The sequence below is a fragment of the Anser anser genome, assembly GCF_964211835.1.
Source record: "Anser anser genome assembly, chromosome: 2".
Taxonomy (NCBI): Eukaryota; Metazoa; Chordata; class Aves; order Anseriformes; family Anatidae; genus Anser; species Anser anser.
Window position 1 is genome coordinate 47,327,079 of NC_139721.1, and position 26,232 is coordinate 47,353,310.

General features: G+C 37.6%; 1 long non-coding RNA gene across 2 annotated transcripts in view; it reads left to right on the plus strand.

Annotated features, from left to right (window-relative positions):
* The window catches only part of LOC310895806, a 56,161-nt gene that overhangs the window by 24,221 nt on the left and 5,708 nt on the right, over window positions 1–26,232 (plus strand). Inside the window, exons 2-3 of one of the 2 annotated variants that reach the window (XR_014580971.1) lie at window positions 16,671–16,777; window positions 23,087–23,173. This is a non-coding gene — a long non-coding RNA (uncharacterized lncRNA). Of the gene's footprint in view, window positions 1–16,670; window positions 16,778–23,086; window positions 24,783–26,232 lie in introns of those variants that run through there. The other variant, XR_014580972.1, reaches the window with a different exon arrangement.

Here is a 26,232-nt window from a genome sequence, read left to right on the forward strand (position 1 = left end):
CAGAACATCTTGGTAAACCAATTAAAACAGCTTTTATTTTAAGCATTTGTTATTGCATTCAGCACTTTTTCCAACATCATAAAATTCTTTAACTAGCCTTTCAATATTGAATATCCCATTATAATTTTACAGTTGGACTTCCAAAAACGTTAAAGAACTTGACGGGGTTATGAATCACAGATTATTTGCTTCTCTGTGGACTAATCTATCACAAAGATTGAGATCAGATCTTTATCTAAAGGGCTGGTGTTGATTCAAATTCAGTGGCAAATTAAACTGGGAGAGTATGCGATTATCTCACACACATATCCATACTCTTCCTACAGCTGAGATTTAATTACTCCTAAATCATTTTTCAGACCAATGTATTAAAGCTAAATCAGTAATCCCACATGAATTTGCAGCATAGTGTATGTATATATCATCTTGAATCAATACTAGCCCGGAGGTCTCCTCACTGGCATATACATGATGATACGCACACTCTCACTGAAGATCAGGGTATATATATCTCATATCTTGTCTTTGGGGCTTAGGTACTTAAATCACGATTGCTTCACACATGTTGCCAGATTTACAACAAACTAGAATTTGTCACTCAAAACCTTGTGAAATACAGTATTGATACAAGAGCTTTCCTAAAGGAATGGACTTATAAAAACGTCCACCTTATTTTGCGTGACCTCAGCCTGTAGCTGATGCCTGTGACATTTTCTCCAATGTCACAGAGATGATTTCATCTTCTCTCAGAACTAAGCGATCTAAATGATGCTGATAAGAAAGACAATATCCAGCTTTTTATTATTGTTGTTTTGTTCTGTTTTGTTTTTTCTTTTATTGTAATTTTGTCTCTTTATCGTTTCGATTTTGTCGATATTGTCATTCAGTGATCATTCTCAAAATTATTAGCTGTTTCAAAGTTTTATTTGATTTTCATCTAAGCAAAGCCAATAATGTAACTGACAATTGCTTTGAGTATTCATTTCTCTACCAATTCACAGACAATCAGATTCATTCCCACCTTGAGACTAAGCTATCATCATTCACCTTAGCCTATCAAAACAGTCAATCTACATAATGGGAAAATATAAAAAAACTGGGGTCATAAAGAGCTCTTTCTTCTTGAAAGCTGCAAGGAATATTCTATTAGCATACCTTGCAGACTTTAGCTGTGTATGTTCACAGTATAGGTCAAAGAAATGTTTGTTGTGTTATCCTCATGTGTTTAAACCGCCTGGAAAACAGTTAGAAGTCCTTGAGTGTTTTTCTCTGTATTTTTCTACTAGGTGGTTTGGGGTTGCTTATTTAGAATTAATACACTTGGTGGATTAAAGAAAACAATGGATAAATACTGCTACCTGAGTAGGAGTAATTCTTGACATGAAATAAAAATTACCCTTTTCTCTATTCAGACAGGTTGTAGGAGGTCCAGAGAGAACAGCATTTGAAAAACTAATGAAAGTCCCTTTTAACTCTCTGGATCTGATTCAAAATCTGATGAATTTAAAGAAAAAATCCTATCAGCTGCCATAGGCTCTCACTGAGTTTCTAATCTGTGAAAAAGAATCATTGCAATTTTATATTGCATTCATACTATAACTTTTATATCAAAACTGTTATAACTTTTAAATCAAAATATCATTTCTGTCATTGGTCATGCATGCATAGTATCCCTCAAAAGGAACGCTCCCTGTCCTTTCTTTGATGTTCTTTTGTCTACGGTGTGTCTTTTCAAGTAATTGTGAGCAGAATATAAGTCCTTAAAAACATAAAGCAATAAGCATTGGGGGAAATAGGGAGAAATTCCAGAGGGAAAAAAAAAAAAAAAAAAAAAGACAGACAGACGGACAGACAGACAGAAATTATATGGCCTTTAATGGAGTTCCAGTAAGAAGTCTTCTGATACTTCCTGCCTGGTGACTCTGAATCTGTCTACGAGATAATGTCTCCAATATGAGGAGATCAAGTCTTTACATCTTTCTGAAATGACCTTACTTTTTCACTAGCTTTAGAGCTGATTACTGCATTCACTGAAAGCAGAAGACCTTCAAGCCTTTTTTCATGTAAGCCAATTTCCCCCTTTTTAGATGTAGTCTTTTTATATTCTTACATTCCTTAAATTGCTAGTAAAAAGACTTCAATATATAACAGATGTGCACATGAACATTGCATTGAATTTATTTTAGATATAGAGTACAGACTCAAAATTTCATTCTTTCTCTTCTCATGTGGTGAGCACCTGCATCTTTTTACCAAAAAAAATGTGGTTGAACAGGAAAGAAAGCTTGTTATGCTTGCATCTCACTTCCTTTCTGCTTGTATTTTTATAGCAGAATTACATTTGGATACCTGTTTTATTCCCCTATAAATGAATATTTTATGCACATCATATATATATATTAAACATCTCTGAACAAAGCAATTCACATAGGACATTTCAGACGTATATTTACTTTTTGGAGATGCTCGATATCACCATTGCAACTTTTTACAAATGAAATGCCATGATTGGAAAACCTGTTCTATAACTTTAAAATGTAACAGATTTAATGTTAACGGAAGGGAGGATTGAGCTGTGGTGTGTTTTACAGTGGTTAGCAAAACAAATCAAGAAGTAATGTTTGTATTGCCAAATCTGACTCCCAGACTCTAGTCATATAGGCATCAATGGAAATTTTTCAAGACTTTCATGAACCTTCCAATGGGAAGAAATAAAATAAAATTTCAGAAATATGATAGGATTTCCTACTCAGATTCTAAAAGATATCTAAACAGCTAGGCCTAAAGAACAATGAAACTGTCATTACCAGGCACGCATTTCAATGATGGCCATCTCCAAAAGGCATAAATCATGGAGGATTAACTGGATGGATTACAGGAATACAAATGATATTATAGACTTTGCTTAAAAATGTGCCATTACAACTGACATAAGGATGGAAGCCTAAACTCCCTACTCAGAACTACTTCTGTAAGCAAGCCTAGACTAATCACTTCACTGTCTGCGTTTTCTGCACACCAACCAGAGAAATGGTTTAAATGTGCCAAAATCAAAACAGATGTTACATTTTTGTTGAAGCTTTTTGTGGTAAATTTAGTAGTCCAAAATATAAATGCAATACAAACAACTTAAATTACAGACAGTGAAGACTGCTGAACAGTCACAAGACTTGTACTGAATTTAGTGAAAAGGAAAATATTTAAAGCAAGTGTTTCTGACTGGTTCTGATGGTTTGGTTTTCAACGTCTTGTGTCTTCCATTGCTACCTGCAATTCCAGTACATTCAGTAGTATAATAAAACATCTAGAAATTTGGTATTTGTTTCTTCATCACAATTTTATTAATTATACACTGACTTTTCTAATGAAAAATATTAGTAAAAATATAAAAACACTCAAAAACTAAAATAATTTATTCCAGACTATGCCTAGAGGTTTTGATTTCAACAAATATGATCTAGAGAGATTAAAAAATGAAACAGAAGATGAATTGGTAAAATTTTCAATCCATTCCACTGGCAAGTGCAACTGTATCAATGTAAATCACTGCTGGGTGGAAAACAGCTTCTGTCCAAGAGCTCGTGAGACCTGTTTGTTAGCATGAGCCCGTTTGTGATCATAGTAACAAGGCTGTACTCTGCAATGGACTTGAAATAGATGATGCAATTCTATATGGCTATACAGCTTCAGGAGTAGCATTTTCATGCATTTAGCCACCTTGGAGTGTGGAGCAGCTAGCTTGTGGCTATTTGTATGAAGTAAGGTCTTTCAGCAAATACTGAATCCTCTGATGTCATCATTTCCTCATCAATAAAATAATGCCAGTGCAGTGATACAATTATCTTTCGCACAGTATTGTCATATAGGTTAAAAAGTGGTATTTCCTTGGTTCCAACATATAAAACAACTTCTAGTTTTTACATCACAGTTTTAAACTAGCATTGAACCTGATAGTCAGGTCCTAGATTGCAGTTTATAGCATTAGGGCTAATGGGCAAATGCAATCTGAACAGAAAGGCTTAAATGATGATTCATGTTATCACATAAGATTAACTGGACCATTTTGACCTGCATGTCCTGCTCCAGCAAATGTGCAACAACCCTAATAGTTTTGATGCAGTAGTCACTATATAAAATTCCAGGACCTGTGTGATGCAGAAGGTCAAACTTGACAATCACAGCAGTCCCATCTGCTTAAGCTAGTTTAATACTTGTTTTATGTGTCTGTAGCAATACAAATCAGTCAGAACCTAATGGTGAATTTGACCCTAAAATTTGTTGCTGTTTATGTCGCATAATATTGTCTTATGAGGAGTGGCTGAGTTTAGCTGGAAAATGCAAAAAAAAAAAAAAAAAAAAAGGAGTTTTCATTATCCTAGCCTTGCTCAACCTTGTAACCTTGTGTCGAGTTCCACCTAAAGGTTCCTCTTCCTGGCTGTGTATCTACACCTTGTAAGGAAGTATGAACTGAGGTGATAGGAAATTTTGATGGGATGTAAGTGTAGATAAGTAGGTCTTCTCTAGGTGCTGAATATCTGAAATAGTGTTTAGGTAGGTAGAGACACAGATGAAAGAATAATAAGCTCAATTTAATGCATGGATAAACAGCTAAAAATACATGTTACTTGGAGGATATTTACAATGGCTATAAATGTTTTTTGTAACTATAAAGATTTTTTTATTTTTTTTTCAAACTTTCTATCAGGTATGGAGAAGTCTTCTTCTGAAATATGATTTTACTCTGCAAAATACCACAATTACCACATGAACAAGATCATTTATATTTGCCCTCTCTTTTCAAGATATTCAAGCAAACTTTTTTCAGTAACTGCAAACTTTTTTCAGTAACTGCAAACTTGTGCAAAGCTGCTATACATTCAACCTATGTCTGCTTTAGTATCCTGCTTGGAGTGAAACTTATGAACAAAAAGGTTGCACAATATTATTTATTTATAAACAAAATATGCACTCGACAAAAAGATAGAATGATTTGAAAAATCAACTTCGTTTTGTGTTTCTCAGCAAGCAATAAATAAAAAGGTTATAGTATTTCTGATTTATAACCTTAGGAGAAGTTAAAATTAGAAAATTGTTTTAAATAACATCCACACACTAGGTGAACCTTTGACAATATTTTTTTTTCTCACAAAAATGAAGATTTACAGCTAATTGTTGACAGCATTCATATACTCAACACATTTATCCCTCTTTGTTCATTTCACTTTCTTCTACAGTCTGTTTTCATAACATGATAACTATACTAGCTTGTCACTGGTAAGAGACTATGATTTCATTTCAAGAAGAGAAATCAAACAGAAATGAACTATGTAGAAAAGCATAGAGAAATATACACGTCAGCCTTCTCTAATATTCATAATAACAGCAATGGTTTAAAAAATATGCATGTTTTCAATTCACATGGACAGGGCTTCTTATCTGTTGGTCAATACTTACAGATTTATTTGTTATAAACCATCTTTTTAACTGGTTGTTAAATGTATATTTATACGTTAAATCTCTGGCCTCCTAAGTAGACCCAGAAATGCAGTTTGGTTTTGCTTTTGGTTTTCCTTTTTTGCTTTGCTGGCTTAAACAACCTTCTTGCTGTATTAGCTAGAAAGAGGTCAGACTCTGAAAGGCTGGCAGTGCTTTGTGTCCTGCAGGTGGAAATACTACACAGTGAAATGGAAAAACACAGATGTGAAATGCCCATATTTTTAGCTGAAAAATATAAGTCTGAAATCAAACACTGCTTGCAACAATAGGCTGTCTTGCTGTCTGACTGAAGAATTCTTAAATATATTCGAGTTAAATGTGGGGAAGGGGAGGAAGGGAGAATAGTTACTAGATATTCAAAAAAAAAAAAAAAGCTGTTCTAAAAGCTGGGGAAAACAAAGAGGGGGAGGAGCAGGAGGAGAGGGAATCTGAAACAGAACTAAAAAGCTTTGGGTTAAATCTCACCTAAAAATTGTGGGTGGAACCTGAAGCTTATCAAGAAAAGGAAAGCTTCATAACATAGCATTTTTGTATTTTCCTGAACTTGAGGCTTACCCAGTATATTTTCCTGAACTTGACGCTTACCCATTACACTGAGTACCCAAGAACCTATACATTCTCCAGTTTCCCTTACACTCTCTGGTACAGTGTGTGTATTCTGGCTCATCTGCTGTAACACATTCGTTGTTTCCCTCTAAAGTCCTCAGTAGTTTAAAGCAGAACACCAGCTCTGCGGGTGATCATTATGTATCATATGTGACTTTAGACACAGAAGTTGGTGGTCTAATACAGACACAGTGACTGTACAGGAGTTTTGAAAAAAAAAAAAAACAGTTACTCTGTCCTTTACAACTTGCCAAATCTGCAACTTCAAATCTTCCATTTAAATACCCACATAAAACAGACTTTTCATTTTCATGCTCTTTATGTTTCTTCTTTTCTTTTTTTTTATCATTTCTCTCACAAAGTTATGAATACATAGGCACTTATATTTGATTGTCATAAGCAAGAACACCTGTGTTACAGGAAACATTGGGGATAGATTTATTTATTCTCAATTCAGATGCAGAGCAATTAGGAAAATACATGAATAGTTTTGACTTCCATTGAGGAAAGCACACATCAGTAGTGTGATAATATAAAGAAGAATAAGAGAGGGAACAAGACAGCCTAGGCGTGTTTTCAGATACTTGCCTGAAAAATATGTGGGTTTCATAAATCACTGATAATGACCAAATGCGTGGCGCACTTCCTGTTGTAGGCTCCAAAGCAGATGAGGTCCAGTGTTTGGAAATCCCCAGGGGTAGAGACTAAAAAATACTGAATCGATTTACCTAATTTCACACACATTTTTTTTCCACTTTTAGTAAGGCATAGTTTGTTTCACTGTTCCACTTATTAACCAATTGATAAGCAATTAAATTGCTAGCAGTTCCTCCCTCACAGTCTTCTAGGCAGAGCACAGGGCCAATCGCAAGCAAATATCCCAGCCTTGGAACATTGTAGGAGCAGTGTGGGCAAATTTGGCAAAAAGAGGTGCCCACAGGGACAGGAGAAAAAGTATGTGTTAGCATTTCTGGGCTACAGGGAGGACAACTGACAGCTGAAGGATTAGCTGGTAAATTGAACAGCCCAAAAGGCAGCTCCAGGATTATTTTGGAGGGTATGTTTTCCCTCTTCCTCCACCCTAGGATCATTCAAAACTACACATTTTTTGTTGTCTCACAGAAGGACTCTATGCAACAACTAACCACAGTGAAAATGAAGAGAAATGGTCACCCCTTCTACTTTGGCTTGTAATCTAGTGCTATGAGTTCTTTCCCTCTCCCTCTCCTATCTTTCTTTACGCAACTATGGCTTTATATGTCTGCTCTATGAGGAATCTACTGTACATGTTTGGTCCCCTGAATCATACCTTGGTTTAACATACAACACAAAGTCCGGTTCTCTCCCACACTTAAGCAAGGAGCTACGCTTCTTTTCTGAAGATCTCTCCTTTTCTGATAGCAGACAGAGTCTGCCACTTTGAATTGGAATTAGGAAGACTTCCATTTGTGCTTAAAGGAGAAAAAAAGGAAAAAAAAAAAAAAAAGAGATATTTTTTCACCCAGAAGACTAAGCTAAAAATGAAAACTGAGCCTCAATTGTGAGGCTCACTTTTTTTTTTTTTTTCCTGCCATTCTAATTACCTATATGCCAATACATTTCAGAAAACAAAGCTAGAGGAAATGAAAAATACCTACTACATAAGAATTTTTTCCTACATAGCCATTATGATAGTGGTTTAAAAACACACCATTTCAATGTGTTTGTCCTCAAAACAATCCATAAGGTAGCAAAGCCATTGTACACTCACTTAATAACTTGAGGAAAAGTGTCAGACCCAGTTATTGGAAGTCATGCTGGGAGCTCACATAAAAACAGTGAGTTTATGTTACAATAAGAGTTTCAACTCCAACTCCTATGAACTCTGTCATTGTTTTTCATTACCCAAATAGTAGGTGAAGCACAGAGAAATGTGCCTAAGCAGCACCAGAGTTCAGAAAAGAGCTGTGTTCTTCTGACTCTAATTCTCTCTAAGCCTTAACCACTTAACTCCTTGTCATTACAGATTGCAGCCTGTTAGCCAAAACAAGGTACAATGTGTACTCCGCTCTGAGCTATCCCTATTTTCTTTGTGGTTTCCCTTGCTTTAGCAACACCCAACAGAGGATGAACTGTTCACATTTCTGCAAAAGTCAAGCCAAAGTTGCACAGACTTTGCTATGCTTTTAGCCCTAAGGGACTGAGAGTTCACAGGTACAAAAACAACAGAACATCTGAATTGGAAAATCAAGTAAAGTTCAATTGCTATTAGGAAACCAATTTCTTAAGCAAAAGCAGAGCTGTTATTTAAAATTTGGCTACTACAAAATCATCCACTGAAGCACTTACATGCTTATTACTATTTATGTTATTAAACATCATGAGTGCATGTTCAATTCTGTGCAAAGAAAAACGTATTTATATCACCGCACCTGATCATGGAGCCTACAGGGTACGGACCTGAAGAAAGATATAAACCTACCTCCTTGTTAATCTCTTGATGCAACAGGAGTACACTATCTTTCCTTCATCCCTTGTCAACATAATTGGACCTTTAAAAGGAGAGCAGCTAATAAAAGAAGACATTTTTGTTTTGGCATCAAGAAATCTTGTGCTAGGTATCGTGCACCCACATCATGAGAAACAACTTTGCCTCAAAAGAGTCTACAGCCCTGGCATAAAACATAGGTGAATGGAGAACAAAGAAAATGGTATTTCTGTTTTGCAGCTGAGGAAATGACACACAAAGCAATGTCCATTCTGCAAGATAAAAATTGTTTCAAAAAAAGGACTAAGGAAGCCAAATCTCCTGACTTTATCCACAGCACTGATTGTTTAGTAACATGTAACTGATTATATAATTTCCTAAACTGCAAATTCTAGAGGAGATGCTATTACTCATACTTCTGTTTGCATTACAGGCAGCCTGAACTCATCCTTCATTTCGGTTGCATACAAATGCCTTCTGCCCTTACCACAAGTGATGCCAAAGAGCCTTTAGGACCTCAGGCCATTTAGGCATAGTTGTGTTAAACTTGGCTGTCTGCAATGTGCCCACCAAGCTGCTTTCTTCCCCTCCTCCACACGACAGGGGAAGAAAAAAAGATGAAAAACTCATAGGTCAAGATAAGGACAGCGAGATCACTCACCAATTACTGTCATGGGCAAACCAGGTTTGTCTTGGGGAAGATTAATTTAATTTATTGCGAATTAGCAACAGAGTAGGTTAGTGACAAATAAAAATAAAAATAAAAATAAAAATAAAAATAAAAATAAAAATAAAAATAAAAATAAAAATAAAAATAAAAATAAAAATAAAATAAAAATAAAAATAAAAATAAAAATAATAAAAATAAAAATAAAAATAAAAATAAAAATAAAAATAAAAATAAAACACCACCCCACACACCTACTTCCCAGGCTCAACTTCACTCCTGGTTCTTCTACGTCCTCCCACCGAGCAGCACAGAGGAATGTGGAAGGAGGAATGGGGACTGTGGTCAGTCCCTAAGGCTTCGTGTCCACCGCTCCTTCACAGTCACTCTCTGCCCCTGCTCCCCGTGGGGTCCCTCCCACGGGATGCCGTCCTTCCCGAACTGAGCCTGCGGGGGCTGCCCACAGGCAGCAGCTCTTCAAGCACTGCTCCCACATGGCTCCGTCCCACGGGGTCCATCCCCCAGGAGCAAACTGCTCCAGCACGGGTCCCCCACGGGCGGCAGCTCCCCCCAGACCCCCTGCTCCTGCGTGGGCTCCTCTCCACGGGCTGCAGCTCCAGCCCAGGGCCTACTCCTGTGGGGCCTCTCCATGGGCTGCCGCATGCGTATCTGCTAGATGTGGTACACCACAGGCTGCAGGGAAACAATTGCTCCAGTGCCTGAAACACCTCCTCTCTTTCCTTCTTTACTGACCTTGGTGTCTGCAGAGTTGTTTCTCTCTACATTTTCGCACTCCTCTCTCCCGGCTGCTGTTGCCCAGCTTTTTTTTTTTATTTATCTTTTTCCTTCCTTAAATCTGCTCTCCCAGAGGCCCAACCAGTGTCACTCACTGGCTCGGCTCTCGCCAGCAGCAGGTATCTTTTGGAGCTGGCTGGAGCTGGCTCTTACCTACCATGAGGAACATTCTGGGCTCTTCTCACAGAGGCCACCCCTGCAGCTTCCCTGCTACCAACCACTTCAATCCAATACAGGCCATGAGTACAAGGAAAAGGTGAATGGGCCAGGCTATTCTGGGATGTAATAAATGGCAAGTTTCAAGGTTTTTCCCTGTAGACGTTCTACTAGCCGTGACCTGGGACTGAAGGAACTCACGTTTGCCAGTCATGGGTGCACATTTTTAAAACAGGAATAATTTTTGTGTGCTCTATGACACAGTAATGTTAAGAGTATCTGCTTGCCAGCCGTGTGCAATATGTTCAAATGTTCCATCACTCCTCTCCAGTCCCTGCATAGTAAACAAGAGAAAACACACTCCAAGGTGCCAGCTTAGCCTGGACTTTTCCCCAGAAGACACCAGAACTCATTGTAAGAGATCTGATTATGTAAATTTAACTGCTGTGTAGGTTTGGACCTGAGGCCAGTGCTTGACTGACAGCACAGACATACACAAGGGCAAATGATATCTCCAAGATCACACAGAAAGCATGTGGCACGACTAAGCTCTTCTAATAAATATCTTTTTTTCTGTTTAACATGAACCCTATGTTGTGATTGAACTGGCTGGCTTTCTACAGTTACACCATCTTGGCTTTTTTTCTTTTATGCCATTATTCATAGCAGAATTTGATTTAAAATGTCTATAGGAACTAAGGCTACACCCACAGATATGTGAGAAGTAAATACCTTTGTAGATTTAGGTCTCTGTTCTCAAAACCCATTGTCTCCATTGTGCTTTCTTTCCACACATTATGCATCTCTATGACAAATGGTTATGACTGCGTTTGATTTGAACATTGACTGACGAGTACAGGTTGGGCAGGGGGGAAGAAGAGGGGTATAGGGAGCAAATATTCAATTTAAAAAACTTGTGTCGTAAAACACATCATAATTTTCAAGTGAAAAGGACATCTTCATTTTCTAAATGGGCCTTTTAAAATGATAGGCAATAATGGGAGAATAAGTCCATTATTCATTTATAAGGGAATTAGCATAACAAAGCCGCTTAATGTGAGAGTTCAGAAAGCTCTGATTAATAAATTAATCCTTGCATTTTACAATAGGTCTCATTTTTTGTGAATAATTTCTATAAGAAACTATTTTAATAATCTCAATTTTTTTTCTTCAGATAATTTAACTCTTTATGAGCTACCCAGATCAGAGACCAGAATGAATTTCATGTTATATACACAAGTGCAAATCAACAGTTCCTTCCAAGCACTAATAGCATTAGCATAGGGGAAAAGCTGGAGGCAGGAGCAGAGAGAGCTCCATCAGTGGCCATGCAGCACATAAAGGTACATCACACTGGGGCTAATAACTAAGCAGCACAATTTAATTTAATATGAACAGTAATGAATATAAAGGGAGGGGAAAAAGAAAAAAAAAAAAGAAAAAAAAAAGTCTCCAGTTTTATTAAGAGTAGCCTGAATAGAAAAAGATTTATTTTTTTTCTCATCTATTGAAATCCCTTTTATAGTTGTTCTTTCTATACGTTGCTTTTCAGTGTGAACATGTGGACACACTATCTCTTAGACTTACCTGCTACTTCTCTGATAGACTATCATACAATTAAAGGTCTTTGCTTTTCTGAAAGAGATCTGTTCCAGATGAAACACTTTCCGTATCAAGTCATTGCTCTCCTGTCTTGTGAAGACAAGTAAGGCATCATACTCAATCTCTTTTTTTTTTAAAAAAAAAAAAAAAAAGAAGCCTTTTACTCTCCTCTTTTTTAAGCTTCAGTGAATCAGGCCTTCTTATCTGAATAACCTTTAAAAGGGCTTTATTCAGGTTTATTTTATTAGTAGCATTGTTCCTAAGTAGATGTAAGTAATGCAATTTGATGTATGGCTTCATTCCATGTCTATTTCTGTGTTAACAATAGTATATAGTAGCTTTTCTCTTTTTGTAGGAAGACACTAATGAAACCAGCACTTTGTGATTTTATTTCTCTTTCCCCCCGTAATTCAACTCTGATGCTGTTATTTCCCTTGTACAAGTGTAATAGGAATGGACAAATCTTTCTGATTGCTCTTGGAGGGTCAGAAATGATGCTTACAATAGGAATCTGGTGATAAAATGTTAGTCACAATGAAGCAGAGAATGGTGAATTCTGCACAGACACACCACACCATGCCGTGCCTGATGTGACTTACCTCAGATTGCTTTCAAAAGCATAGAGGAGAGGGTTAATGATGTAACAACGTAACAAAAAAGGCAGAAAAGCAAAAGCAATTATTTCACCTTGAACAATGTGACTGCCACTTTTACTGAGGTTAACAGTAAAAACTCATAGTGTAGTTTGGTTGCACAAGGAAAAAAAAAAAAAAAAGGGCCTGATAGGCACCTGTTGACTTCCTATGTTTAGGAGTCCAGTCTCTGCATGGTGACAGAAAATAACAGCCATTGGGTGTATGTCCTTCCTACTGGGTAATGCAAATGGAATTTCTTTTCCTGGTCTTCAGCCTGCAAGTCAATGATAGAACAGCTATCTTGCTACCTTTCTTTTGGTTATCAGGACAATGTGGTCTCATTTCTTGTACTATTGACCTTTGCTCATTTACCAGTAGTCTCTTCAGGTTTATTCCAACTTGTCTGTTGTCATCACACTACAGATATAAAGATGATGCAGTGCTTTGTTAAACAGAATACCACAACAGAGGAAAAAAATCGTTGTACAACAAGACAACAGCATTCATCTAGACTGCACAGCAGTTCTTCACAAATCATTCTTAATTCAGATGCAAGCCAGAAGCAGGAGATCTTTAAAGGGAAAGTGTTTGACAGATTATGTTGCCTAATAAGTCTCATATTGCAAAACAGAGGGGAAGGCACTTTTAGAAAACTGTTCCTAATTCAGGTTTTATTGCAAATTAATGATGCAAACAGGAAAACAGAAACTCCATTACTTATCTGCATTAAAATTCTTCCATCAAAGAGACTTCAGTTTGAATTTTATTTGTGATTTCTATCATTATTATTTTGCTTTAACTTTGTATTTATATCTTTATTATTTTGGTTTAATTTATGATTTCTTGTTGCCTAGGGTGGTTTCGGAAGAGCTGTGAAAGCTTGGTGAAATCTATTTGGCAAAGCAAGATTTAAAAATAAATAAATAAATAAATAAATAAATAAATAAAAAGTTTGCCAAGGTTGTGAGCCTAAGGGTTGTTGTATCATTTAAATATTTCTCTTATACTCCATGAAAAAAAAAACTAGAAATTACTGCTTTGGCACTCAGTGCAAGTTTCCATTTAATTGTTGTTCCCTTTGGCATTGCTGCTGCTCACAAGAAATAAAATATATATATATAATTTAAAAAAAAAAACACTTTCACAAGTTCCCTTAAGGTCCTATTCATATTCTTCCTCACTTCATTCCTTCTGCCCTAGCCCTTGTTTTCAAATGTTCCCCATCTCATCGTACACACAGAAACAACTTTTCTCTTCCAGCCCAGCTCTAGCCACAAAGTAGAGATTTGGTGGCAGTTGTTGCTTTACCTGTTTGGAATCTCTGTTGTTTCTCATGCTTGCAAGAATGATAGTGCTCACTCTATATCAATGCTTGCTCTGTGCACATTTATCTATTTATGTTTGTGCAGTATTATGTATATTTTCCAGACTTCACTGTGAAACTACAGGCAAAAATGACAGAAAGCCAGGAGATTTAAGAACATCAGTTTTCTGGAGTTCACTTCACGAGTCAGCTGCTAATTGTCATGGTTTTTTTTATTTGTTTGTTTGTTTTTTTTGTCTTTTGGTGGTTTGTTTTTTGTTGTTTTTTTGGGGGGAGGGGAAGTATTTTGTTTTTGTTGTTAAGAGAGCAGATCCTTTATATTATTTATGCTTTTTCCTCATTGCTGAAAATTCTAGCATAGCAGCATTTTTCTCTTGGTATAGATTTAAGATTTACCTATTATCTTTAATAACTCTCTCTAAGTCATTAGTTCCTTAGACTTGGAAGACTTGTTCTCATCTGTTGGCTAAGTATTTAACATGAAGTGTTTCATCAAAGACTAGACGAGCCAGGGATCACAGTCATAAAACAAAAGGTAGAGCCTAATAGAATCACATTGATTCTCTGTCCTTTCCACAAATAGGCTACAAATTAAAAACAATAAAGTATAAGTTGAGGCACATGACGTTTCATTTCTGGTTAGCTGGGTTAGCTGGGGAGAGTAATACATGAGCCACAGGCAGGTCCATTAATCTCAGCTGGCCAGATATGAAACTGCATGTACAAAAGCACCTCGTCTAGCTTTTGTTTTATTTTGCTTTGCATTGGAACCTTCCCATCACTACAATAAATATAAAAAAAAAATGAAAAATGAATTTTTAGTAATGTTCAAAATTTTTCCTTAAATCATCTAAAAATTTTGCACACTACCCAGTAAAAAAAAAAAAAAGAAATCACACATGCCAACCTATTTAAAGTTTCATTCTGGAATTCTGCTTTCTTTTGAATATCACATTTGTTGTCACATTTCTAAGCATGAAGGCAATACAGAAAAGAGGGCAAAAATGTAACCAAGTGCAAACTTTATGATTTCTACTTTCCAGGTTAGCCAGGGTTCTGTTTAGCCATTGGTGTCAACTAAAGATGTCCCAGAGCAGCTTCCTTTTCATGTTCTTTAGTAGCTTGAAGCTTCATTGTTGTGCTCTTCATGAGGTGGGGAAGCAAAGAAGAGACACAAGAATCCAGAATCTGCTGGCCATAACTGTGTCTCATTACCTTTGTCTTCAAGCTCAAGTCCACTGACCCAGCAACCAAAAAACAGAGGAATAACTCTACAATTAAGTCATGTCTGTATGCTTCTTGTGGCTTAAGGCAGCAGAGGAAACTTTAGTGTGGGGTTTCAGTGGAGAATTCAGGTCTGCTCTTTGCTCAGTCAGCCATTTAGTTCAAAGTGGTGGATGAATTCTAGATATCGGATGCATGACTGCTTCTCTTCTCCTCTTGAGATGTCAGGATTATTATGGGAGGAGAGAAGGCTATCAATTAGATACATGTAGAGTCCGTCAGCTAGCCTGCTAGGAGTAAAAGAGAAGAAATGCCAGATACAGATTCACAAATGCAAAAGAAAAAAAGTCATTCTGTTTCATGACTTAAAGCTGTAGAAAAGATGACCCTAGGGTAGGCATACACTAATACAGATATCATAGCATGCACAAACTGGTAAAAAGGCTGTTGTCATCCTGGTTTTCTGTCAGACCGTATTATAACGTATCCTGGAGCCTTAAAACCTTCAAGCAGCAGATATCATTTAAGGGCTAAGTTGGAAGCTGGACTTCTGAACATATGTAACTTATGTTAAGAATTACACTAATAAAAAATCCAAGGCAGTGAGAACAAGCAAGTGCACTATTTCTTTTTTTTTTTTTCTCTCATCAACAAGAAGAGTTTAGCCTTACAATCTTATTTAAAGTGTTGCCTATGACTACCCATGTGCTTAACAAGATCATCACACTATAGATTCCCAATCAAATAACATCCAACAAATTTACTTAAGTATCTTTCTATCGTGACTAATAATATATCCCCTTAAAATTCAAGACATTCAGGCAAATCAAAAGCACTACCAAAAGCAAGAAGAAAATGAGGAACTCAGAACATTCTGTAAAAACAGTATGTTTAAATGCAATCCCCAAAGTAGTCCTTACAAAGTAAGTACCATAGCTTCATAATCAGTAAATGAAGAAAATGAAAGCAATTGAATCCAGTTCTGTAAAGGCCTAATTAGGGTGGGCAGTAGGATTTTTTGGTTCACCTCTGGGATTTTTGAGTGTTTCCTGCATTTTTAAAAGGCCCGCAATGAATTTTATTTATTTATTTATTTTATTTTATTTATCTATTTATTTATTTATTTATTTTAATCCTGAAAATTCATTAACCTGCTTAATTCTAGAATGGCGTAAGACATGTCAGGAGGTTTACTGTGTAGTCAGTATCTCTGTATATCCTTACTAGAGGATTTGCAACTGATATGCCAAGGAAATGGCTAATGTATCTGCTAAGCCCTAGGTTTTAACCAGGATTATTACCTTTCCTGTTTCACTCTGCTGTATTAATGCACTTTGCTAATGATTTTTATATTTAAGTGAGCCCTTTAGTAAATTTCACATCCAATGAACTTTCATTATGGGAAATATGGCTAGTTCTTCCAGCAGGAAAAAAAAAAAAAAAAAAAAAAAAGGTTACCTTTCTTCCTGGTAGGAAAAGTAACACTTTCATGGGAATGGTAGCAGGCTATCCTGGGTGATGGAAAGAGTTAGGTGTTTGCTACAATATGACTGAACGTGTTTTGTAGTTATATTTTGCATATGTGTGTTGCATGGTACTTTAAAAGCTTTGAAAGAGTTTAAAATATGGAATAAAAGCTTGAATTTAAAACGTACTGCAGAGTATCTTTGAGCCATTTCAGATATTTTTTTTCCTCAGAACACGTAGAAGTTGCAGGAGATACCAAGAGCTGGGCAAAGCTACAAATGTCTCAAATGTCACACCATTTGGAATGTAACTCTAAAAACATTGAAGTACTCATTAAAGTAAGTGTAAAATCAATCAAGTTACAACAAATTTTAATTAACCATGTGTAAAGATTTCAAAAGCTATTCATGCTCCTGTATGCTCAGACTTCTTGACGATATGCTTCAAAAAATTAATTGATTTAAAAAAAAAAAAAATGAATTACTCCACCATGGATGTGTACCTGAAACTGCAGGAGGCTTTCCGTTCATCTCAGGAAAGCCACTGATAGCCACTTATGTCAGTATTTATATTGCTGTCTTCAAGCTTTCAAAATTCATGAGTCAGCCAAAAAGAAGTTTTGTCATTGAGCTAAAAATAATTACGCTAAACAAAAGTGAGTGGCTCATCTGTCGTTTTCCATCTCCCCCTCTTTAAGCTGTCTTGTTTGTTTCCAGGATTTCTTTTCCAAACTCTGGAGACCAGAAAGCTGTACATTCTTTAAATGAACATTAGGAAGTCCCTTCACACCACTTTAAACCTCAGCCACAGGAATCAGGAAAAGTATACTATAGTCTTTGTGATTTAAACAGTTGCTATTTCATTCATCAGATGCATAGAGAATGCACAATCTCACAAGTGTGGATGTTCAGTTTGGTACCATGGGTAAAGGTGGTTTGACAGATATGACCACTCATTTTCCTCCTTTCTAAAAGTGTGTTGGAATAGCATGTGAATCATAGAAAGTCCTTCTCTCTAAAGAGGGATGATATGTTGCACTAATACTCACATTAAGAACATCTGCCATTTCCCTCATTCATCTTTCAGTTTTGATGGTGTGGTGGTTTTACCCAGCTGGGCAGCTGAGCTCCACCGTAACTGCTCTCTCACTCCCCCTCCTCAAAGGAAAAGGAAACAAAATAGGATGAAAAAGGCTCAAGGGTTGAGTTAAGGACAGGGAGATCACACACCAGTTATCATCACAGGTAAAACAGATTCAGCACAGGGACATTAACGTAATTTATTACCTATTAGTAACAAGCTAGAGCAGTGAGAAACTAAAAGCAAACTATAAACACCTTCCCCCCATCCACCCTCTTCTCCCCCTAAGCAGGGGAACGGTGAATGGGGGCTGCGGTCAGTCCCTGTTGCTTCGTGTCCGCTGCTCCTTCACGGTCACTCTCTGCCCCTGCTCCACGTGGGGTCCCTCCCACGGGATGCCATCCTTCCTAAACTGAGCCTGCGGGGGCTGCCCACAGGCAGCAGCTCCTCAAGAACTGCTCCCACACGGCTCCGTACCACGGGGTCCATCCCCCAGGAGCAAACTGCTCCAGCACGGGTCCCCCACGGGTGGGCGGCAGCTCCCCCCAGACCCCCTGCTCCTGCGTGGGCTCCTCTCCACGGGCTGCAGCTCCGGCCCGGGGCCTGCTCCTGCGGGGGCTCTCCATGGGCCGCAGCCTCCTCCAGGCCACATCCACCTGCTCCACCGGGGGCTCCTCCACGGGCTGCAGCGTGGAGATCTGCTCCGTGTGGGACCCATGGGCTGCAGGGGGACAGCCTGCTCCACCAGGGGCCTCTCCACAGGCCGCAGGGGAACTGCTGCTGCGTGCCTGGAGCACCTCCTGCCCTCCTGCTGCACTGACCTGGGGGTCTGCAGGGCTGGTTCTCACTCCTCACTCTCCCAGGTGTTGTTGCACAGCAGGCTTTTTTTCCTTTTCTCAAATGTGCTCTCACAGAGGAGCAAACAATATCACTTATTGGCTCGGCTCTGGCCAGCAAGAGCTCCCTTTTGGAGCTTGCTGAAGCTGGCCCTTATCTAACATGGGGCAGCTTCTGGACACTTCTCACAGAGGACGCTCCTACAGTCCCCCCGCTACCAAAACCTTGCCGTGTAAACCAATACAGATGGAGAAAAAGAGAATTACAGTGGACTCTGTAAACATTCTTCCATCTGTGGGGACAGCCAGGGAGAGCTCTACTGAAAAAGAACAGGAGATCCTGATGTACAGTGGGCTAAATAGAAGCCAGAAGTGTGCCCTGGCAGCAAGCCAGTCTGGCAGCAACTTGTGCTGTGCTAACAGAAATGCAGCAAAGGTATCACTGGAAGTAATTATTTGACACTTGCTAGACCATATCAGAAATACTGCATCAAGTTTTTCAAGTTTTCAGCCACCCACCACCACCACCACCACCCAACCTGCCCCAGTACAAAAAAAAAGAAAAAAAAAAGAAAAAAAAAAAAAAAGAGAAAAAAAAAAAAGAAAAAAAACCACCACTTTGATAAAGTGGAGCAACAACCCGGTTGTCCAAAAAGGCTGTGGGTTCTCCACTGAAAGAGGCTTTTCAGGACTGAACTGGAAAAAATGCTAAGTAACCTGGTCTGACCACATACCTTGCCCTGCTTAAAGCAGCAGATTGCAGTAACTGACTTTTTGATGTGTCTTCCAACCTGAATGATTTTATGGTTGCCATTAAATTTATTCTCTAAAGCAATTAAACAATTTTTTTGAGAGTAATTGCTTAATTCACTGGCAATGTATACCAGTGCTATGGATAAGAACTGGTGTGCATTGTAGTTCTTTATCCAAACTGTCAGATAGGAATAATAATTTTGTAGGAAAAAGCAAATTTTGAATTGTTTTCATTTCCTTTCCTCTGGGTCCACAAAATTATCCAGAAATTTTCCTGTTCAAAATGTGTGTTGACTTCATTATTTTTGAAAAACTCTTCTCATCATTAAAATTTGTTTCTTTTGCTCTACGTTCCTTCTCAGCTTATTTTTATCCACAAATGAACATTTGTAGTTTTTTCCTTTTTTTTTTTTTTTTTAATGTAGCTTTTGTGTTTGTTTATTTTGAGTCAAATAGTAAGCCATAAGCTGGGAGAACAAAGTTATTTTTTTAGAAACAAATTCAAGTAGAATATAAACTATCTACCTGTTATTTAATAATGATAATAGTGCAGCATAGTATACCACAATATGTAAAATAGCATGGCAAATAATAAAGAAATAGCAATCAGTTCACATATTGTATATATTAACTATTATGTGTAAATATATACACATTACATTACTATACTTACTACTACTTCCCTAAGTAGCTGAGATTAAACTGTTTGTTTACTTGCTTGTCTAATGAAGGAAAGAGTGGCAAAACTACAGACTGGATACCTCAAAGAAAATTTAAATCTAGTGAACTGCTGAAATCGTGATCTCTCAGGGTTCAAAGAACTCATGTCAAATATATATATATTTTTTGATATTTCAGAACAGAAAATTGTTTTACAGTAACCATTCAAATATAGCTGTTTTGTCCAAAACTAAAATAAAGGCTTTGACTATGGCAAAGCAAGTGTTTTTTACCAGATTTTCAACAATTGTAAAAATATTTTGCAGATGGTCAGTAAGAAACCCCTTAGTATCTTTCATTTGCCAGTCAACTAAGAAAGTAATTATTAACATTTTCCTAAAAAACATTTCATAGGATCATAGAGTCACAGAATATCCTGAGTTGGAAGGGACCCACAAGGATCATTGATTACAACTTCTGGCTCCACACAGGACCACACAAAAATCAGACCATGTGCCTGAGAGTGTTCTCCAAACGCTTCTTGAACTCCAGCAGGCTCGGTTCCTTGACCACTTCGCTGGGGAGCCTGTTCCAGTGCCCAACCACTCTCTAAGTGAAGAACCTTTTCCTAACACCCAGGCTGACCCAGCTCCATGCCATTCCTTCGGGTCCAGTCACTGTCCCCAGAGAGCAGAGCTGAGCGCCTGCCCCTCTGCTCCCCTCGTGAGGGAGCTGCAGGCCGCCATGAGGCCTCCCCTCAGCCTGCTCTGCTCTGGGCTGAACAAACCAAGGGACCTCAGCCGCTCCTCATGCATCCTCCCCTCCAGATCCTTCACCATCTTTGTAGCCCTCCTTTGGACTCTCTCTAATAGTTTTATGTCCTTTTTATACTTTGGTTCACAAAACTTCACACAGTACTCAGGGTGAGGCTGCACCAGAACAGAGTGGGACGATCACTTCCCTTGACCAGCTAGCATGGTGTGCCTGATGCACCCCAGGATATAGTGAGCCTTCCTGGCTGCCAGGGCACACTGTTGATCATATTCAACTTGCTGTTGACCAAAACCCCCCAGATCCCTTTCTACAGGGCTGCTCTCCAGCCTCTTGTCCCCTAGTTTGTACGTATGTTTTGGGCTAACTTCTTTTATGTCTTCATTGTTCCAAGAGAAAAGTTGTTGATGTTGTTGGTTGTTGTGGGTTTTTGTGTTGTTGTTATGTGGTGTTTTTGTTTTGTTTTGTTTTTTAATTTATTGAAGGAAAGTTTATAACAGTAAATTTTGTGTGAATTAGAAGGGGAAGCCAAAGTTTCACCAAAATCCTCTTTTTTTTCCTTTTTCCTCCTCTGTTACTGTTATAGGTTTGTACAGAGGTGAGTGTGTGTGTGCATGTTTAAACAGTTTTTTTCTTATGTCTTCCTCTGTTCTGCTATGTAAGGAATGGAAATACCACTATTTGAAAAATCAACTGCAGACAAATTATATGGAGCTCAAAGTATAACTTCAGTTCCTAGCTCTATTAACAGAAACAGGGTGTTTCCGGTCTCCAAAGACTGATGTTTCCATAGGACAGGATGAATCCTACCTGTCATCATTAAACAAAAAATAATGTTGAAAGTAATTCAGACTCAAGGAGCAGGATGTATACACAATGGTCCAAGCCATAAATGTACAAGGTAGGCATTGAGAGCGGATGGATGGAAGGAAGAAGCAGGGTTGCAATGTGGTTATCTCTTTTTCTGGAAAAATAAAGTAGCAGAAAAGGAAGGATGCCAAGAAGGACAAAGGAACAGTGTCTAACAGAGAAACAGAGTTTCTTGTTGTTGTTGTTTTATTTTGTTTGTTTGTTTGTTTTCAAAATGTTCATATATTTTGAGTTAGGATCATTTTTAGGCATGTATCTCTCTCCTGGAGTAGCTATTTTTTCTGGAAAAAAGAAATTATTTATGGTACAATTTCATACCCTCATACAGTAAGTCCACAGGCAGATTTTTGCATAAATTGCCTTGAAAATATCAGTCAAGAGAAAGGAAGGATGACCACTTAGGACAATAATGTTAATGTGGAAAACAAAAATTTTAAATTAAGGGGAAAAGAACCATGGAAATAAAAAGGGGTTGTTGCCACAGTAGTGTGCCACAAACCGAATGCTACCAGAACGTTTGTTCACTTTTAGCTTCCATGAGGCTGATTCCTCCTCTCAGAAAGATTTACCCTGATGCCAGAAAGTCTCTATACCCCAATCAAGGGCACAGGACTTGGTTCATAAGTTGAAACTAAAAGAACAGCGTCTACAGTAACATCAGCAAGAAACTTAACTGCAGATTCAAAGAACAAGTGAAACCCTTAATGGCAAAATGCATGAAGTGGCAACTTTAAGATGTGGATCAATCAAAGACAGAATTGACAGAAAGGCAGATAAAGAGTCATTCTCTTGACAGTATTTGTATTGCATTTTGCTGCAATTGTTACTAAGCCCAGGACCCTTATGATTCATTGGCAGAATCTACACTGTGTCAGCTGAAATGGAGTCTTCCTCTGTTGGTAGAATCTGCTATGTGTTTGTCTTAGCAGAAATCTCTCTTTGCATAACTGACAGGTTATTCTGCAACTATGTTCCATGGAAAAAAAAAATAATAAAAAATAAATAAAAAATTCTGTCAGACTTGTTCCATTTTCTGAAATATCTGAAAGCATTGTTAGATACTAATAAGTTCTTTCATATTAGTAATGTCACAAAATATTAGTAATGACACAAAATATCTTTGTGTAAACTGATCGTTCACCAATTTCTTCCAAGTTGTATGGAAGGCCAAGAGTGCTTCATAACACAGGTAGTATTTCTGAAGGAAATTTAAGAAGAATCCAGATCACCTTTCAAAAACTGAATAGAACAAACACACACAGATTATGGTTAACCCCGAACACCAAACGGGCAGGTGAGAGACTAGATAAGATGAACACAGCACAGCTTTGGTTAGTGTAAGTTTGAGGGAGGGGAAGCTGTACCATAGCAAATGCAATTCCAGTGCTCTGTGTTAGGTATATGCATATTTCAGATGACAACATGGAAGTAGGTACACTGTATATGTGACCTCTTTTAGGAACATACAGTTTGTGAAGGAACTGCTACTGAAAAAAAAAAAAAAAAAGAGAAAAAAAAATGAAAATAGACAAATATACAAGTAAGTAATCATTGTATTTCTTCCCTCTTCTGTTGCATTACTTTGGAGTCATCACTAACCTCTGCATTTTCATCTGTAAGAACCAGGACGGTGGACTTTGCTTGATGTTAATTGACCACTTACTTTGTGCACTACAGGTAGCTATAAGGATATATATTTTGACTCATGATTCAGACTGACCTTGCTCTCCAACACAATATTCCATAAAGATGTAATAAGTTACGGTAAGTAAAATTTATGAGTCATGATTATGGGATATTTTTTTCGTAACACTGAGATTTTCTTTCCTTTAGGCCTAGCACATTTTAAAAATGGCTATTCATTTGTAAGTATCAGAGATAACTAACTGGATGCACCTATTTAATTAATTTCTCATTTTGCATATGTGCAAAACAACAATGTTTGGTATTTGATATTTATGAGTCTAGGGAACTCTTACTGTGTTAATGCTGTAGTTCTAATTTGTATCTTTAACTGTTATAACATCTGTATATTTTGGTGAACATAGTGGTAATGTAATGTAGAAGGCAGTCTCATTGTCAGACCCTTCTTGGATGGTCTTCAGCAAATTAGTCCCTTTTTTCTCCTTGGGATGTAATTGACAATTTGCTTTTACAGTGGTACCTGGAGAAAAGGTGCCATGTATAAGCTTTGCATTTCTCATTGTCCTGAGAATATGCTCTTTGGTTTGATCTATGTCTAAGGGCAACTGGTTGAAAGCAATACTTTCTTTTTCTCTTATTCCCTCCCTTTTTCATATTAGACACAGCACACGATGGAATGGCATAATTAGGAAAAAACATTTTTCTCACTGAAGATGCATAAAGGTTGTTTCCTTTCTGTTCTTCAAGTGGCTTATGTCACCCTGAAAGAGGAACGAGAGGAGGAGACAATCTCAATCTGCTTTTTATTTCATGTAATGTCAATCCCTTGAATGTTGCCCTTGCAGTCTTCCAGATGCATCCCTAAGGGTTCAGATTCCTCTTTACAGTAGGCTAATGCTGCTGTGGAACTTTGACATTGCTGATAAATGATGCTACATAAGGGCAAAGTATTGATTTATTGCCTGCAGTGTTAGATTGAAATTTGTAAGTAGGGACTATCTACGGACTTTACAGACTGATATTTGTAACCATAGTTTTCTGATGGCTGCTTCTGCTAAAAAAGAAAAGCTGGTGATGTAAAGGAAAAAGGAAAAGATAACACAACCTGGAAATTCTTACGTATTGAGAGACTGGAAAGTGGTGAGACGTCTTCAGTTACTTGATCTTCAAGTGAGCAATGGAGGTGTTTATTATATAAAATAAAAGCTTTTTGGGAGTGTTCCAGCAGGGAGAAACGAGTGGGTCAATTTACTGCTTGGCTTCTGTCTGTCTCTGCTGCGTTACTTCATTCTCCACAGTTCCTAATAATACTAGCCAGGTCCAGACAGGGGGAAGAGTTTCTCTCTTGTCTGAATTTGCCTATCTAGTTCAATGCTACTTCCAAATTCTGTCTTGGTGTTAGCCTGTATATAATCCCCCAATCAAAAGAAAGACAAAGCTCTACAGTGTTCACACAGTTATTCTCTGTAAGCTAAAAAGAAATAATTCCATGATTTATCTTTGGGTTTATAAGACTGATTAAAAATACTTTTCACTTTTCTCTCTCTTTATATTTTATCCTATATTAGCCCATGTAGAGAGTTAAAATAAAACATTTGTTTGTTTGTTTTAAAGAGGTAGTTTGTAAGCATTGAATGGAATCTCATCCAATTAATCCAAATATTTATGTAAAATTAGTTTTTTAGTTTTAAAATATGAAATTCAAACAATGTATTAGCAATTGTGTATCAAACTGTATTACTTACAGTCAACATTGCATAATCCACACCCTGTGGTTAACACAGCTGACACTGTTATTTGCAACACATTCATTGTGATTTATTTGTAAATATTGACTAAAATACTGAATGGAACCAAAATAATTTTGGAAAATACATGCATTCAAGAATTTTACCAGCCATGAGAAATTTGTAAACAGATGTAGAGATGAGATCCAGTTATTATCTTTGATACACTCAAAATAGCAGCCATGATAAGATGTGTTTTGGAAAATTATTTCATGTGTGTTGTTTGTTTGTTTGTTTGTTTTTCTAAAGGAACTAAAAGCGGTTCCTTGCTTCTAAGAGGAGTGTAAGTAAAAGATTTTCTGACAATACATTTCCAAAGAGCAGAACAGAAAAAGCATAGACAAGGTAAGGATCCTGAACTGACCTCCATTATTACAGAAACAAGTGAATTTGCCTTACTTTAAAACAAACAAAAGTACAAAATTGAACATCAATGCTGCCCTCACAAAGCAACTCCTCACATGACTAGTAATAATGGTAGTGTACATCCTGAGATTGTCAACACTCTTCCTACACATAGTCTCAGTTATCACAGAATCTCAGAATGGCTGAGTTTGGAAGGGACCTGGTCACCAGGTCAGGTCCAACTCCCTGCTCAAGCAGGACCACCCAGAGCAGGTTGCCCAGGCCCATGTCCAAGTGGCTTTTGAAGATCTCCAAGGAAGAGAGTCCACAGCCCTTCTGGGCAACCTGTGCCAGTCCTCCATCACCCTCACGGTTAAAAAATAAATAAATAAATAAATAAATAAATGAAGTGTTTCCTTACTTTCAGAAAGAGCCTCCCATGTTCCCATGTTTCAGTTTGTGTCTGTTGCCTCTTATCTTGCCACTTGGCACCACTGAAAAGAACCTGGTTCCATCTTATTTGCAACCTTCCTTCAGGTATTTATACACGCTGATGAGATCCTCCCTGAGCTTTCTCTTCTCCTTGCTGAATAGTCACAATTCTCTTAGCGAGGTCTCTACTGAGTTGGTTCACAATGTCAGGAGATGCACCTTGTGGTCATATCTGTGCAGATTGAGTTATTCTTGTCTTCTAGGATGTTGGAATGTGCCCTTGATTCCTATAAAACTTGGATTTCTCAACAGACTAATTGTCTGAGTAGGGATGTCACAGATCAGATCAATACATGTGCAGGAGTAAGACTTTTGCTGGAGAAAGAGCAGAATTAAGCTAAATGAAAGTATTACATGAAAAAATATATATTCTTTTCTGTACTGATTACTCTTATTTTTTTTCTTGATGTGCTATCCAACCAGGTGTTAGCCAATTCTGCAAAAATAGTTTATATTCCTGGCTTCTGACTGGGATTATATATTCCTGGTTTTGTGGTATACATTTAGAGAAGTTGAACAAACATAGTAAAGCATTGAATGTTCAGCTGACACTGT